This window comes from Solanum stenotomum, chromosome 5 (genome assembly GCF_019186545.1).
Source record: "Solanum stenotomum isolate F172 chromosome 5, ASM1918654v1, whole genome shotgun sequence".
Taxonomy (NCBI): Eukaryota; Viridiplantae; Streptophyta; class Magnoliopsida; order Solanales; family Solanaceae; genus Solanum; species Solanum stenotomum.
This window is the reverse complement of record NC_064286.1, coordinates 47,990,232-48,006,162: the sequence shown is the minus strand read 5'-3', so window position 1 is coordinate 48,006,162 and position 15,931 is coordinate 47,990,232. Positions and strand designations below refer to the sequence as shown.

At 34.2% G+C, this 15,931-nt stretch overlaps 1 non-coding gene across 1 annotated transcript; it reads right to left on the bottom strand.

The window, feature by feature from the left end:
- Positions 1-1,936: 1,936 nt before the first annotated feature.
- Positions 1,937-2,020, bottom strand: TRNAL-CAA (transfer RNA leucine (anticodon CAA)). Its single transcript has one exon. It is a non-coding gene; the product is annotated as a tRNA-Leu (tRNA).
- Between the last annotated feature and the right edge of the window lie 13,911 nt (positions 2,021-15,931).

The window sequence follows — 15,931 nt, the reverse complement described above, 5'->3', positions numbered from 1 at the left end:
AGATTAAAATTTTATTTTTAAGCTAAATAAGATAGATGTTTTATATTTAAAAACATACGGTATAATTATGAGAATGCACACACAAAAATATTTAAGTTAAATAAGATGAGAATTTTATTTTTAAGAGTGATTAACTAAAGCTTGTAAAGAAAGTATAAAAAACTAAATAAAAGGGAGGGTATTTTTGTAAACACACAACTTATTCTTAGAAATCACGTCATACATGTTATTTGAATATGACCAACCAAACAGCCTATAAATATAATCTTAGCATAACTAATCTCATCATAACTTATAAGTTATATCAGCATAACTTATTCCATCTCTTCAAACTAAACAACCCCTAAGTTTAGCACTAACTTTATCTTTTTTGCTTATTTATTTTGAAATAAGTTAGTGTATAATTAGTATGGGGAAATTATCTTGCCAAATAATGGAATAATGGCATCAAAACTAACAATTTCTAACTAAAATAATAAAAGATAATCAAAATATCAGTGTAATTTCACCACCAAATTCAATGTAATATCATAAGTGAAATTAATTTGGAGAGGATAAAGTAAACGTAGATGTTACCCCCACCTCAAAGAAATAGAGAGTTTCTTTTTAATAAACCTCCGACTTATGATAAACATATCCAAGCAGTTAGGAAAATGAAATGCATGAATGAGAGTAGTAGCAATAACGAAATAATCTGAAATGAAGAGAAATATATAATGTACAAAGGAAAGAACAATAAGACAACAAAATAATGCGATAATCAAAATACGCACACACCAACCACAGGTGATAATCGAAACTGAATAACAAGGACTGCGGGAATGTGCTAATACCGCGAATAAGAAAGAATGTCCAAATAGGAGCATCAAGTCTATCCCATAAGAAAACGAGAGAATGTTCAACTATCAACTAATCTTCTACCCTAAATTGCGACATATGAACCCTAGCTCCTATCCAACGTCATGTCCATGGTAAGCTCAAGATGTATCATTTTTTTTTAATCACCTTCACCAATACTTCTTTGGTCTACCTTTACCTCTCATGATATCCGTTATTGTCAACCTCTAGCACTTCCTCGTAGGGGTATCTACATTTCTTATCAATTTTTTTTAATCACCTTCACCAATACTTCTTTGGTCTACCTTTACCTCTCATGATATCCGTTATTGTCAACCTCTAGCACTTCCTCGTAGGGGTATCTACATTTCTCCTCTCCACATGTCTAAACTATCTCATTCTTACTTTTCTCAACTTGTACACCACTCAAACCACTCAAACCTTGTCGCGAACATCTTCATTCCTAATTTTATCTCTCCTAGATTGCACACACATCCACCTAAATATCCTTATCTCTGTAATTACGAGCCAATATTTAAATAAATAACGCAAATGTATGATGTTTTAAATTATTCATAAAAAAATAAATTCATTATATATATATATATATATATATCAATTTTTGTTTACTAAAATAAATTTCAAGTCAAATAGTATCAATTCTAAAAAAATTAGAATCAAACCTTAAGAATATTGATTAATTTAATTGATTTGGTTCAGTTTCAATTTGAAATAAAAATTTTAATCAAATCATGAACAGTAACCTTACTAATAGGATACGATAAATATCCAATTTAATAGTCAAACCAAAAATCAGGCTTATTGGAACACTACTTTTATTTTAAAAAGAAAAAAAAAACTTGAATCTATTTTTTTTTTCTTTACTAATAGGATACGATAAATATCCAATTTAATAGTCAAAACAAAAATCAAACTTATCGGAACACTACTTTTATTTTTAAAAGAATAAAAAAAGTTGAATCTATTTTTTTTCTGAAGTTTTTATTTAAATGAGTCACACAACATAAATTAAAATAGTAATTGAGATTTAATTAACATTGCAAAACGAGTCACACAGCATAAAAAGAAGAAAAAAAAATGTCAGAAGTGGGATTTGAACCCACGCCCTCTTACGAAGACCAGAACTTGAGTCTGGCGCCTTAGACCACTCGGCCATCCTGACTTATTGTTTTCAAATGCAAAGTTAAGGATTATATTGTAACAACAAAACCATAAAACTTTAGGTATCTATAATAATAGAGTTTTAACTATTTTAATTGAAATCAACAATAAGTTAGGCGGTCGTTTGCACTATCATTCTAGAGAAGTTGCCCACCAAAAACAAAATTGTTTACAAAATATAATAAGTTTTTTTATAATAATATTTTCCTAAGCATAATATAATATATTTAAATATTTTTGAAGATATTATAAATGGAAAAAATTAATAATTAAAATATGAGGCACCAACGGTATCTTTTAAGAGTAACTTTCACATATAGCAAACAAAAAAATCATATTTGTATGTTATAGCAAAGTTTGCATAATTGCGCTCCATAGCAAACATATATATGTATAATTCGCTATACATATACAATTAAAAGCTGTCTATTTCGCTATACATATATACAAAAAGAGCAATTGTATAATTCGTTGGCTCCTCTTCAGAATTGTATAATTTCATTATACAAACATAAAACTGGGCAGGGGAATATTTTTATTGTATAATTATAAGTGTATAGGACGAATATATATGTATTTGCATGTGTATATACAATTTTCTCTCGCTTTATACAAACAGAAACGCAATTTATACACTTCTGTTGTATAAAACGAGAAAGAGAGAAAGGCACAAGAGAACTGGGCAGGAGAATATTTTTATTGTATAATTATAAGTGTATAGGACGAATATATATGTATTTGCATGTGTATATACAATTTTCTCTCGCTTTATACAAACAGAAACGCAATTTATACACTTCTGTGTATAAAGCGAGAGAGGAGAACACAGAGAGAGAGAGCGAGAGAGGAGAGTGGCGAGCGAGAGTTTGAGGGAGAGAGACGCTGGCAAACAGTTTGCTACAGGACACAATTAAATCAAAGTGTGGTTATACCATTTAATTTGAATTGTTAATTTGCCATTATATACAATTTTCCCATCTTTTAATAACTATACCTGTTATCACACAATCAAGACATAAGATATGGAATCAAATATATATATATATACTAGAGGAATATGGCCTGTGTTAGCACGGGCCCAATGCTATAAAGATTTGAATAATTTTGGCAAAACAATAAGGTTCTATTCACATTTTGGAATAACATGTAGTGGTAAATGCTTAAGTACATATCCTTTATTCCCTTACATTGTATATACAACAAAACTATCTACAACTCATACTATTTAGACATCATATATTAGTGATGTAATTTTCCATCTTTATTTGTAGATAAAATTGTCGAATAGAATCTACAGAAATAACTCAGAAGTTAAAAGCATAAAAAAGTTTGATAAAGTATGTAATAAGCTGATAATTTAAAGGGAGATCTCTAAAATTTTGATGCACTATCACTGAACACATTTGTGTGCACTCATTCAATGTTACCATGCCAAAGTTGTCTACATAAAGACGGAGAAATAAAAAATCCAAACCAATAAATATAGATTTTACCATCTTCAAAAAATAAAAAACGCATCACTTTTAACTGTGTTCATTTTTCAACCACATGAGATTTACACCAATATCTAACATCATAGTATATTTACCAAAACACAAAATCTATATATACTCTTTCAATTCGATAATTTGAATTTTGTCAAAAGTGACTCATCAATCTAGTTGCTTGCAACAAATACAAAATTTCAACTTGATAGTCTAAATTGGCATAGCCCCTTGTTGGATGGAGGACATGCAGTCCCTAAATTTAAACTTAGTTCAACCAGTTTAAATGTTACAGTTACAATATTATATTTTTCAAATAAAAAATAAAATGAAAATTTCTTTAAAAATAGCTACTTCAACCTTTAATGAATTTTGTTAAAAGAAACTAACACTAAGCTAGACCTACAACTAATAGTATGTATATATAAACAAAATCCAATCCAATTTTGATTAATAAATAAAGATCAAGCTTATTGGTTTTAGAAAATGCATAGAAGATGAATTCCAGAATAATGAAATTTCATTCTCTTACACAAGATCCCACCTTTTTGGTTCATCATTCATATACTACATAATCATTTCTTTACAAGCCCCCTCGTATATTTTTATAGTCACATCTAAATCAATTTAAATTTCATTTGCTTAAAAACAACCAGAAAATCAGGCAACCCCTTTAAAAAGACATTTTTAAAGAAGGTTAGCCCTTTTTTCCTATCAAAATAATGGTAAAATCCTAAGAGATGCAGTGCCAATTTCTTCTTTGATGCTGAGGAAGATATGGGAGGAAGAATACACACATACAAATTACAGAGAACTTGAGAAAATGATACATGCATGAAATATTTCTAAAAAGAAAGTAGGATTGATGTGCAATGGCTACAGCCTACAAGACATATACTTGTCATCGGTAATGAGTAATGACTCATTACTGGTTCATGCTCAAAGACTAAACTAACCCTTAGCTTTTGTTAAATTACTTTTATCATATATACATGTTGAAAACTGTCTCTTCTATATAAGAGAAAAATATGGACCGCCATTTGAGGGAGGAATCTAAATAACGTGAAAAAAAAGATGGAGTTCGTTAATGAAGATTACAAATTCGATCAAAAGTATGAAAATTATAATATTGTAATTGTTTGTGGTTATAAGAGAAAAGACATAAAGTCACCATTGAAGTTGTTTCGAATTTTCAAAAAGACATCTTAACTTAGTAAATGCCCTATTACCCCACTAAAGTTTTTAATATCTTTGTAAAAGGGTCATTTTGACCCATTTCCTCACATGGGTTGTAAACATGCACAATAGGCGCGTGAAGCAATGTATTCACTGCGAATAACCAATTTACAAGTGAAACATGTCACTTGTTTTTTTATTAATTATTTATTTTCTTCCTTTTCATCATCTTCCCCCAAAGAAAGATAAAAAAAGAGCCATTGGTGCCTCTCTTGACGGATGATTCCATCATCAACTTTGGTACTCTCTTTTACGAATTCATCATCTTTCCCAAGCGCAATAAGGTAAGAGTTTGTTTTCTCTTTTAATTTTCGGTAGAAAAGGTTAATTTGAAGTTTTTCAAGATTTAATATCTTCTTAGTTTCATTTAGTTTTGAGTAATGAAGATATTTTTGTGATTAGGTTTTGAAGGAAAATGTCAAATGCAGTGTTTGAAATTAAGAAAGCTAAGAAATCAGCACAATATTTGAAATCACCACAATCGTTTGGATTGGGAGACAAAGAGACTCTGGAAAGTTGAGAAATAACAAAAGATGAAGACTTTTATTTTTGAAATGAATCGGGTCATAGCGTGGGCATCACGCGCGTTGTTCCAGGTGAGGAAATGGGTCAAAATGACCCTTTTACAAAGATATTAAAAACTTTAATGGGGTAATAGGACGGTTGCAAAGTTAAGGTGTCTTTTTGAAAATCCGGGCAACTTCAATGGTGACTTTATGTCTTTTCTCTGGTTATAACGTAATGTTTGAAAGTAATTTTTTTTTTATTCTTTATTTTAGCACACTAAATTAGTGTACTAGGAATGGGTCAAATCTTAACAACAGTTAAATTTCATAGTCATATAGAGCATTAAATTAGTGCACTATATGAGTCAAAATTAGGCGGATTATATTTCTATCCTAATTCATCTCATTCCTTCTCAATTTTTTGTTCTTTCTCCATATTTTTTTATGCAACCCTATATCTATATATATGTGCAGAGATTATTATAGGATCAAGATATTAGTGACCCCTAGAAAACGGATCGTAAACTTTAGGATTGTAAAGTACTGAAAGTAAGATTTTGTGTTACCTTTTTAGAGCAAAAAGCATGTAGATTATATGTTTTAGTTTTCAAAAGTAAAATTATGTTTGTTAATTTTTGTAGGAAAATGATGAATATGGCTAATTTCGTTGGAAAGATGATTTTCCGACAAAAAGAATATAAATACAACTACTAAAAATAACAAGTGCGGTTTGATATGCAACTTTAACTTGAATAAAGTTGAAAAAGATAGGGAACTTTAGATTTTACTAAGGGACACTCTACCTACTATTGATGTTTTGAGAGAGAAACCAATGAAAATGAGAAAAAAATCAATTTGTTTGAGACTGATTTGTTGTTATTTATTGTTTGTATTTTGAAAGTTGTACATAATGGTTAGATTTTTATTTGATTTTATATCATGTTTTTGTTGTTGTTGTTGTAATTGCAGTACTTTTTATGTATTATATATTTTCAGGTAGTGTTTTAACGTACTATTTAATTGGCTTTTTGTGAATTCTAATGTAATCTACGTATTTTTTTCTATGAAATATGAAATGTTGCACTTTTTATGTTTTGTGTAATTTCTGTATATATAATGCTTGTCAATTTTATTAGGGAAAAGGTCTTAATATAACCCTTAATTTTGCTATTTAGAGATGATATACCCTTTTATGAAAGTGACTCATATATTCTCCTATTGTTACACAAATGACTCACATATACCCTTTTCTATTAACGGAAGTGAAAAAAAATAATTTAAATTAATTTTTTTTATTAAGAAAAGATAATCCATATAGGGATATATTTGATCATTCTCACATGTTTTTTTTCTTTTGACTATTTTTATTTATCTACTAATTCACATCAATAGGGGGCAGGGAACCAATAAGAAGCATTTTCGGGCATATCAAACAAACTATAGGTTTCTCTTTCCGTGCGATAGGGGATAAAATATGTTTTCATCGACATCTTTCTTTTTGATTCAGCTGTCTTTTTTATGTCACTTACGGTGAAGGACGGGTATGTGCCCAGTAGTTCCATGCCATCGGAGATTACAAAATAACAAAAAAGTAAAAGCGACCGAGATGCGCGGGGAAAACTTTTGTTTAACATTTTCGGAAAGACCACCTATTTGAATTTATTGATTTGATCGTCAAATTTATTTTTTCACTTATTTTCTTGTAAAAATTTATTATAGATGCCCAAATAATTTTTTTACATTTATAAAAACTAAATTACAATATAGCCACAAAATAATTAATTTTAAATTCTTTTTTAACTTTTTAATCTTTTCTCATTCACACTTCTTTCTTTCCACTTCTCTTATTTTACACTAAAGAATGAAAGAAAAAAATAATATAAGAAAAAAAAACTCAAATAATAATAATCAGAAGTCAAAAAATAATTTATGTGTGAAAAAGATAAATACATGATTTTTTTTAAAATAAAAAAATAAATTAAAAATTATTTTTTTGCTTTTTTAACAGTAGGAGTATATGTGAGCCACTTTTGTAATGGTAGGTAGGAGTATATGTAAGCCATTATTGTAACGTTAGGGGTACATGTGAGTTATTTTTATAACGAGAGGGTATATTAGCTCTATATGACAAAATTGAGGGGTATATCAAGCCCTTTGGCTTTTTTAAGTCCGTCGTCGAATCCCAGCTAAATACTAATAAATAAAATATATAATAAATTTAAAGCTAAATCCATCGATTTTCTTAACTTAATGACAATATCATAAATTAAAAATATAAATACAATTATCAAATTCTTAACATCAATATAAAAGTATTCAATACTATCCTAAGATAACAATGTAGACACATCTTTTTTCATAGATGTTTGCTCTATATCGGTTGGTGACGTTTGTTCCTTGGCCAATTTGAGCATGTAAGATCTACAATGTCTAGCTAGCATTTGATTTTTGTCTTTCTTAATTGGCGATGTAAGCCACAATAATACTCACATGAATCTGAATATTTCAACACGAAAAAATCATCATTACGCTCTATTAAAAGGTGCATGAGGCAACTAAAATTCATTATTATCAGCTGATAAATCACCAAATTAAGCTTTAATGATACACATTTAATTTTATCTTAGTTGTTTTCTTTGTGAAGATAATTTAAAGTAAAATTAGATTCTTGATATAACGACACTGATGTAGCACGACATTTAGGCCTAATTCAACTCAAAAGCTAGCTCATGAGGGGATGATTGTCCAAGTTTATATAAACATTAAATTGACCACCAGTTCATTCCCAAACTAATATAGGACTTTTACCCACTCTAACAACGTAATCCCTTCACGCCCAGGCCCAATTGGAGCATGGACTGAGAGTTCAAGCTGGGATGGACCTAACTCTATACCACCTAACCTCTTTGTTTATTATGCGGCAAAGATAAACTTCAAGAGAAAAGGCAGAGCTACATTAAAGAAGCTATCAACAAGGCAATGATGCAGCAGATAAGAATTAAGTTCAAAATGTTTGCTGGAAACAAAAACTCTATTTGTACACTATGGCAAGAAATTAAAGGCCTCTGCTGTCAAATCTTAGTCACACAAGTAAATTATAATATCTCCGCTCCAATGTCCACAACGTTCCAATGTGTCCCGTGAAAATTATAATAATGTTGAAGACTGTGAACAAAGCGTCTACTATCAACGGAATCCAAAATGAAATCTGTCTTGCATCTAAGAATCCTGTGTATACCAACAATGTTATGCCAATCAAATACTTCACTTAATTTCTTCAAAGAGAACGAACAATTTCCTTTACCACTATATGACTTCCATCATACCATATAATGAAGTGTTTAATAATAATATTTGAGGATTAAGAGAAAGACTATATTGTTGAACGATAATACCTATTAAACGTTTCAGTATTTTAATGAGAAAAAGGAGCTGAAAAGTAAAATTGACGAAATTGTTCTTGGGCATACCTCATACTTCCCCGCATAGCTTTTAAGTCTTAAGGTGCAGTTAGTAGTGGACATACATTTTGTCTTTGTATCACAGTAACCTTCTAGCTTCATCTTATGAACAGAATTTGATGGCTCGATCCATCCACGGATACCTTTTCTACCTTGACCAAAGTACCTGAGAAGATATTTTATCAAAACATATATACCTGTGCATAAAAAAAAATAGCTTCACTTGGACAAATCAGCGACTGTATATTAGTAGAATTTAATTTAATAGTTGTTGGTATCCCCGTTAGAAGAGTAAAATGTTGAGAGATTATGCAGTCTTTACCAAATGCTCATGAAATAGTCTACGGCTGAAGATTCTGTTCTTCAACAAAACAAATGTGGTGGTTCCTTTGTCGTACATAACCAACCCTGTTAAACAGTAAAATTGTGTCATGAGAGTGAACAGAAAAACTTGTCACAGCATTCTAAATGAAAGTTTACCTAATGTAGTTGCCGCTCATGGATTTTGACTTGAAATGCCACAGCAACATTCTAGCATGACCTTGAAACTAATAACCAATGAGAAAATACACACATAAATATTCATGATTAAATCATATCTTAACACTAATATAGATATTCATAAATTTTGTTTCAAGTGGAACAAAAAATGCTTGAAAAACTATAGAAGGATAATGGAGGAGAGTAACTCGTGGAAACAAAAATTAAAAATGAGACTCAAAAACTGAAAGAGAAACAGAAACTTACTCAAGTTCTGAATTATGTTTCCACCTACTTTAATTTTTGGAATACGGGCAATGTTGGACCATTGGGAGTTTGGGTCACTCCGATTTGTGCAACTTTCTTCTAACTTAGGGCAGCCTTTAATTTCCAGATTTCGGAATTTGGTGAGGTGTCACATGGCATGATCTCTGGAGGGCAGATGCTTTAGTTTTTCACATTTTGATAAAACTAACTCTTGCAAAGAAACAAGGTCGCGAGCCCATTCTACTTGGAGTGCCAAAATCAAACCCAACCTGCCAACCCGTTTAAGTTTGGGCGGGTTATTGACCCGCTTATTCATTAGCTCAACCCATTAAAAATTGGGTTGATATGTAACTCAAATTGGCTCATGACAAAACTTATCAGAATATTTTAAAAAAAACTTTTTTTCAATCAGATATGTTATATATAGCCATAATAAAGAAAAGGATAATTTTATTAGGTACTAAAATAATTTTAAAGAATAAATAAAATAATTAAATTTAGTAAAAATTGGGTTGGGTCTTGACGGTTGAGTTGGATTTTGACCCGATTGTTGTTATTACTCATTATGATCTGCCCAAATTTGACCCAACCCACCCAATTGTCATCCGTGCATCCGACAGTGCTTCTAACAATGGACAATCATGGATCATCATATATTCTAATTTGGTGAGGCGTCGCATGGCATCTCTAGATGGAAGATGCTCTAGTTTCTCGCATTTTCGTAAAACTAACTCTTGCAAAGAAACAAGGTTGCCGAGCTCATCCAACAGAGCTTCTAACAATGGACAATCATTTATCCACATATATCGTAATTTGGGCATGGCATCTGAGAAGTCCAAATGTTGTAGCCGTTTGCACCCCACTAGAGTTAATCTTTCAAGAGAAGTAAGGTCTCCAAATCTATGAGGAAGAGCCTCAATTCCGAATCCATATATTTTGATCTCTGTCAGATCAGAGAGTTGCATAAGCTGATAGGGCAGAGAATCCCAGTGCAAGTGTCCCCACACCTCCAACGTATGAAGAGATTGAATGCCATTAAATATCAATTGGAATTCCTCAAAATACACCATCTCTGAGAAAGGACCAATTTCCAAACACCGTAACCCAGGGTGAAGGCTCCCTGCGGGTACACTAATCAAGTTGGGACAATGTGATAAATCCAAACATGAAAGTGAAGTCATTTCCCCCACATGTAAAGGGAAGGAAACTAAATTGTTACAGTGGTGGAACCTCAAAGACTCCAGAGAACGACAATGCTCTAGCATTCCACTTGATAAACTGGTCAATCCATCACAATTGTATAAATGAAAACATTGGAGGGAAGTCAAATAATTCTCTCCACTGGGAACTGAAATTGGTGCAGCTGTCAATCATTAAGCTCTTAAGAGAACGGAGACTATACAAGCTTTGTGGGAATTCACGAAACTCACCGCACACTGAGACCCATAGGTGTTGAAGTGAAACGTTGTTGCGTAGCATCTCATCTGGTAAACAAGTGAGCTCTTTCACAAAATAGACCCTTAACTTTACGAGAGATGTCAAGTTGCTGCACAAGTTCAACAATGGCATTTTACTGTCAACTCTCACAATCTCTAATTCACGTAGGATTTCAAATTGATTCGGAGTACTTTTTAACAATGGACAGTTTCTAATCCTCAAATTCTCAAGCTTAGCAAACATTCTTACCCCTCTTGTTGTTGGTATCAATTCCACTCCCTTCCACTCAATAAGGTTATGCATATTCTCCAATAGAAGTTCTTTCAATGACGGGAACACTTGGATTTTGCTGCACGATCCATTATCATTAACCTCAACACCATAAAATGTAGGTCCGATGAATTCCAATTCAAGGAGTCCTATCAGCTCAAGATGCCGAAGGAACTTCAGTTGGCCAAGCGGTGGAATTTCTTTGCACCTTTTGCAACTAAATTTGGTAGTGATTCTTCACTGAACCATGAAGAAAATCTAGTACCCAAGTAGTTCTTCACTGTTAAGATCTTAGCTACTGCCTAATTATATGCTAAGTTAGCATATTAGTTGTTGAGTTTGTTACATAACTAACTAGTTGAGTAGGTTGGTTAGTTTAGCCACACCATTGTATATAAATAAATACTGACGTCTTCAATAAAAAAATAGTTTTCATTTTCTCTAAGTTGATCCACATTATGAAAGATGCTCCTATGGAGCTTGTATCAATGGTGGAGTCCTGATTTTGACATAGTATCAGAGCTTAGGTGAAGATTCGACAGGGGATTTCATCTTCGCATCAATTCCTCTTTTCTTTGTTGCCATTGTTGGATTTCTTTTCTCCTAGCTTCTACGCTTGTTTGATTCTCATGGCAATCGATGAATCGACATCAACTGTTGCTACCAATGTTACAGCAGGTGGATCCAACTTGATTAATTCGAACAATCCGTTGTACTTGCATCTTTCAGATAACTCTGGCGCAACACTCGTTCCAATTCCTTTTGATGGAGGAGGTTATGGATCATGGCGAATGAGTGTACTCCGAGCGCTCTCGACGAAGAACAAATTAGGTTTTGTAAATGGCGAGTGTAAGAAACCTGAAATCAATTCCATCCAATTCCGACACTGGGAACGTTGCGATGATATGGTTACATCGTGGATTCTCAATTCTCTGTCCAAGGAAATTTCGAACAGTGGAATATGTCAACAATTCGATGGAGCTCTGGAAGGAGCTTGAAGATCGATATGATCAGACGAATGGGGCAAAACTGTATCAGATGTAGAAGGAAATCAACGATCTGACTCAAGGAACTTTTGACATCACTGCATACTATACCAAGATGAAGAAATTGTGAGAAGAACTCAATAATCTTTGCACTAAGAATCATTGTACTTGTGTGTGTTCGTGTGAAGCAAAGGAAAATGTGTATAAAACTGAGCAGGATCGTCGTTTGATACAGTTCCTCATGGGATTAAATGAGGTATACACTGCTGTAAGAGGGAGTATTCTTATGTTGAATTCCTTACCTTCCATGGCTCAAGCTTTCTCAATTCTGATTCAAGAGGAAAAGCAACGAGAGTTCAAACCACATAATGTGATGAATATGGACTCTGCTTCATTTAATGTTAGTTCTTCAGGGTCCAGAAATTACAATCATGGATCCACTAGTAATACAGGACGCTCATCTGCAGGAAATTATGTGGACAAATCTCAATTGTTTTGCGATTACTGCAAAAGAACAAGACACACAGTAAAGAACTGTTATAAGCTTCATGGATACCCCCAAAACAATCAGAGTAATCAGACTAAACATAACAAACAGACCACCAGCTCAGCATACTAAAAGTCCACATTTCAATAGAAACACACAGGCATACAACTATAATCCCAACTACAATTACAAACGAGTTGCAGGGAATGTTCATGGTACACCAGTTGTTCAATGAAGGGGACAATCAAATGAAGAAGGATACAGATGACAATGTAAGTTTGTCAAGGGAGCAATACCATAATGTTATGACAATGCTGCATCACTTCCAAGTGAACAATGCTGGAGCAGTTGCAGATAGTCCTGATATGGGTAATGGTTCTGTGAACTTTGCAGGTAACGTAGTTTGTACTTCCTCTATTGATATTGGTAAATTTTGATGCAAACATTTTGAATCAAAATATGACCTGTGGATCCTAGATTCGGGGGCATCTTGAAATGACCCAAAAGGTTCTTAAAAATGTGCTTCGGAAGTTACCGGAAACTTGTTTAGCTATATAAAAAAAAATCCATTTCGTTTTTCGAAAATCCGACTTCATATTCTTGTTTAGGGGGTCAAATTAAGTGGGAAATGGGTCTAACCCAAATATTAAAGCAACCGTATCAAAATTCGAAATTTCCAAGTGAAACCTTTTTCGAGGGTCTACTTTGGAGGGTCATATCTCCTAGCACACCAATAATTGGGTGGCCCATAACTTATCCATGGAAATCCCTTTGAGTTATCTACCTAACGCACTTCGTTTCACCTCATTCGGAGTTCGGACGAAGAAGTTATGCCCATTTTCGTAAAATCTGTCCGGCAGGAAATGCAATTTCCAGTGAGCGTTTTTACTGTTCACCCGCCTCATTTTTTTTTCTAAGTGTTGGACCATTTTTCCAAAGGGCATATGTTATTTCCTATATACCATTAGTTCAATTCCCATCTCTAAAACATTTCCCAAAACACCTCTCCCATACTTAGACACATTTTCTCTCAAGTTCTCTCAAGAACCCTAATCCAAAACCTTCCTCAAGATTGAAGAGACTCTTGCTCCAAGTTCCAAGCTTCCATTGAAGACACTCTCAAGACCTTCATAAGAACTCAAGGTATGTGGTGTTGAACTCATGGGTCCTTCCACCCATAGTGCCTAGACTCTATTCTACTCACTAATTCATGGTTTAAGTTAAGATTCATAAATTAGTCTTGTTCTTTGTAATAATTTCCTGCACATTGAATTTTAAACATGAAAAGTGATTGTTTTGAGCATGTTGTGACTCTAGAACTTGAATCTAAATTTGGAATGGATGTGGAGATTTTCATGTGGTATTGTGGGTGTTAAAAGGTGTTGTTGTAGGTTGTTCACTGGTTTGGCTGCATAATTACTACCCTATTTTCCATGCTCTTTGATTCCATTACATGCCTTCAAGGTGTTTGACAAAATGTCCAACTATGGAGAATTGATGAATCGATGCTTTAAAGCTTGAGTTATGAGATGTATGGCAATCCAGAGATGTGTTGATGACAAACTAAGCTTGTGTATATGTTCATTCCATACGTGAGATTGCATTAGAGCCTAATGGGAATTTCCTATATAAAGTGTTGCATGACCATGCCCGGTCCGGGGGAAAAGAACCGGACAACCATGTGAGAGGTTTATATCTCACCACCTAGGATGCTTGGGGTGTGACCAACATCAACCATGTGAGAGGTTTATATCTCACCACCTAGGATGCTTGGGGTGTGACCAACATCAACCATGTGAGGGGTTTATACCTTGCCACCAGGGTGTCCGGGTGTGAACGGCATCCCCCATCCTAAGTTGGGGTTATAGATTGGTTGGATCATGCATACACATATGATATCTACTATTAGTATAGATTTACTTAAACATGTTTTGACTTCACTTTGATCATGCATCCTCATATTGTTATTCATAATGCCTATGAAACTATTTCTTGTATTTCGATTGTGTCCTTGTCTATTGTTGTGTTGCACCCCGCATACTTAGTACATTCCAAGTACTAACGCATATTTTGCCTACATGATGTCACCATGTAGGGACCGGAGCTACTCTTGATCCTTCTCTCCATTCACGTGGCTAGTACGGTGCTTATCCGAGTTTGTTGGTGAGTCCTCAATGATTCGAGGGCTATGTTATGTTTCCTACTCCTATGTTTTGAGACTTTAGCTTGCAATTGTATTTTGACTATGAGGGGAGCCGGTAGTATGTCATGGCCCCCGTCCTATCTATGTATGTAGAGGTGTGCGTTGGACAAGTATTTTGTAAATGAGCTTGACTCTTGTTCTATGATGTCATTTTGAAATGGTTTGCCCTTAGTCCCTATTTCCCGTTAATTAATGTTGATTGTACTTCCGCGACCGATGAAGTGTGATGACAAGTTTGAGAGGCTTGTTTGGGGTTCCTTCGGGTTCCTCATTCGCCATGTCACGTCTAGGCCCTAGGCTTGGGTCGTGACAAGCTTGGTATCAGAGCACTAGGTTGTTAAATCCTCGGAGTCCAACACACCGCGTTGAGTAGAGTCCTAATCATGGTTGTGAAGCGCGCCACGACTATGAATGGGAGGCTACAAAACGTTTTAGGAAAGGTTTCCCTTCTTCATGTTCTATGTCGTGCTTAGAGTGCGATAAGGTGATTCCTCCCTAACGCTTGTTCTTTGGATTGCTAGATCATCATGCCAAACATGAGGGGAAGACGGGCCCGATCACCGGAAGAGCCACCCACCAATGGTGAGCTCCGTGATGCACTCACCATGCTTGCACAAGTGGTAGCTAACCAAGTGCAACAAGGAGCCCAAGCTCCTCGAACTACCACCCCGGGGGAAAGGGTGAGAGATTTCATGAGGATGAACCCTCCGGTCTTCCATGGTTCAAAGGTGGATGAGGACCCGCAAGAGTTCATCGATGAGGTATGCAAAATCTTGACCATTATGGATGTTGGTGCTTGTGAGAAGGCGGAATTGGCGGCCTACCAACTCAAGGGGGTTGCTCAAATTTGGTTTGATCAATGGAAGGGTGAGAAAGGTAATGGCTATGTGGTGTTGTGGGAGGAGTTTAAACTTGCTTTCCTTAATAGGTTCTTCCCTCTTGAGCTTAGGGAGGCAAAGTTGGTGGAGTTCATGAACTTGAAGCAAGGAGCTATGAGTGTGAGGGAGTATGCCCTCAAATTTGTCCAACTCTCCAAGTATGCACCTCACTTGGTGGCCGACTCTAGGTCGAGGATGAACAAATTTGTGATGGGTG